Source organism: Chiloscyllium punctatum, unplaced genomic scaffold, assembly GCF_047496795.1.
Source record: "Chiloscyllium punctatum isolate Juve2018m unplaced genomic scaffold, sChiPun1.3 scaffold_721, whole genome shotgun sequence".
NCBI lineage: Eukaryota > Metazoa > Chordata > Chondrichthyes > Orectolobiformes > Hemiscylliidae > Chiloscyllium > Chiloscyllium punctatum.
Window position 1 is genome coordinate 35,001 of NW_027310455.1, and position 2,500 is coordinate 37,500.

General features: G+C 63.7%; 1 non-coding gene across 1 annotated transcript; it reads right to left on the reverse strand.

The window, feature by feature from the left end:
* Positions 1-711: 711 nt before the first annotated feature.
* LOC140473787 (5.8S ribosomal RNA) lies at positions 712-865 on the reverse strand. Its single transcript, XR_011958620.1, has one exon. It is a non-coding gene; the product is annotated as a 5.8S ribosomal RNA (ribosomal RNA).
* Positions 866-2,500: the final 1,635 nt, after the last annotated feature.

Consider the following 2,500-nt stretch of genomic DNA (forward strand, 5'->3'; position numbering starts at 1 on the left):
AACGTGCGGACTGAACGGGAGAGCCAAGAGCCAGCGATCCACGCGCGTGCGACCGTCCAAGTCACAGCGTTCGACGAAAACCTCCTCCCTCGGCCAGGCACTCGGCGCCAGCAGGGGAGACAGGATCAGACGCCCCGCCGGCCACTTAAGGCCGAGGACGAACCACGAGACGGGCGGCTGCAGCAGCGGGCGGCCTGCAGCTCCCAGCACTCTCAATCGATCAACCATCGAGTCGGGTCAGCGTGTCAAACCGGCGAGCTCCACGGTCAGGCCGGCGGCGCACCAGCACCGGACCTCCGCGGCTCCCTTCACTCTTTCCACTGCCAGCCAACCGAGAGACGGACCCAATGCGGACGTGCAGAGCTTAGGCAGACCCCCCACTGGAGGCTCAACACTTCGTGGCAGCTCCGTGTCCCAGAGACCAGGAGGGTTGGCACACACACACAGTGTGAACCACCGACAGCCATTCTGGGACCGGTGACAGCCGTGCTGGCCCCACTGCCACGACACAGACGGACGCCAGGCCGCGCTCCCCGGCGGGGGGATGGCGTCGAGCCTGACGAACGGAATGTGCAGGGTGGGGGGGAAAGGCCAAGCGCTCCGACGCCGGAGGGCTCCGGAGTCTGAACTTAGGGGGACAAAGAGGACGGGTCCTCTGCGACACCCCAGCCGCGCTCTCGCCAGCCAAGGCGAGTGCGATTGATTGCCAAACGACCCTCAGACAGGCGTGGCCCCGGGAAGAACCCGGGGCCGCAAAGTGCGTTCAAAGTGTCGATGATCAATGTGTCCTGCAATTCACATTAATTCTCGCAGCTAGCTGCGTTCGTCATCGACGCACGAGCCGAGTGATCCACCGTCAAGAGTTGTCTGAGTTTGTTTTAGGTCTCTCCCTCGCCAGAGGAAAGCGACCCGGACCGCACATACGCTCCCCACCTTGAGCTACAGCCACCTGCACGCCGGCGTGCGGGCGGAGCAGGGTGGCGTGAAGCGATGGGGAGCACCATCCTGGTGCGGCCCGCAGAAACATACGTCTATTGGGGGGAGGAGGACAGGGCGCCCAAGAGGCGATGCGTGCCCCAACGCACCGCAGCGACGGAGGCAGGATCACCGCCACCATGTCGCCCGCCTAGTATCACGAGGCGTGCAGCAGCTTTGCCCTAGGAAAAGCAGAGGCGGGAACGGGCACCGGCCATCGGTTCGGCAGCGTCACTGACGCGTGCACGTGGCGGCGTGTCGGCGAGCGGACTTCCTGCGAGGAGGCGGGGGCGGCACTCGCCCGAGCAGACGCCCGCCCGGCCCAGCCACCGCCGAGGTGGACTGGGAGTCGCGGCAACGGCTCGTCATACTCGTTCCCACACTCACAGCGCAGCTTGCCCGCAAGCCACCGACCACCGATCGACGCCAGGCGCCCCGACCGAGAGCGGGATCGCTCGTTCGCCCTGCTGGCAGTTCGCTGGGGATCACTACTGCACGGAGCTCGGAGACCGACGGGCGGCAACTCGAGAGTCTTTAAACCACCACCCCCATCCCGCAAGTGCAAAGAGGCTGTATACGCACAGACGGGTGAGGGGAATAGGTACCCCGTCGGGTTTGAAGGGAGCGTGACTAGATAGCAACGATGTAAACCCAGCCGATTTGGGAGCGAAAGACCGGCGCCTGCATCACCGGCTTCGTTTCCCGTGGCTGGAGAGTACACCGAAACCCTCCGTCTGTCGCGAGCTCCCGACGACGCGGTGCCGCCAAGCAGCAGGGCCGGACCTGGTGTGGCTCCCCTCGTCGATCACAGACCGGTCGGCACTACTGACGAGACGGTGGAACGGGCTTCGCCCCTTGTGACGAAGGGTGATGCGAACCCGCCCGCCCGCGTGCGTTCGGGGTGGACTCGGCAAACGGAGATTTGAAATCGGAAAGTGTCCTCCTGCCCCGCGCAGGTAGGCGCCCAACAGTTGTGGGGGGTTTGGCGGTGACCACGGCTGCAGGGCCTGCTACCCCGACGAGCTCTCCTGCTGGCCCCGAAACCACCCTCGCGAGACAAGTTGAAACGGAAACGGGCGTACCCCCAAGCCGACGATCCTTTCTTATTTGTTACTTTTTTTTTCACTTGCTCGAGTTGTGGGGATTTGGCGGTGACCACGGCTGCAGGGCCTGCTACCCCGACGAGCTCTCCTGCTGGCCCCGAAACCACCCTCGCGAGACAAGTTGAAACGGAAACGGGCGTACCCCCAAGCCGACAGAGATCCTTTCTTATTTGTTACTTTTTTTTTTCACTTGCTCGAGTTGTGGGGGTTTGGCGGTGACCACGGCTGCAGGGCCTGCTACCCCGACGAGCTCTCCTGCTGGCCCCGAAACCACCCTCGCGAGACAAGTTGAAACGGAAACGGGCGTACCCCCAAGCCGACGATCCTTTCTTATTTGTTACTTTTTTTTTCACTTGCTCGAGTTGTGGGGGTTTGGCGGTGACCACGGCTGCAGGGCCTGCTACCCCGACGAGCTCTCCTGC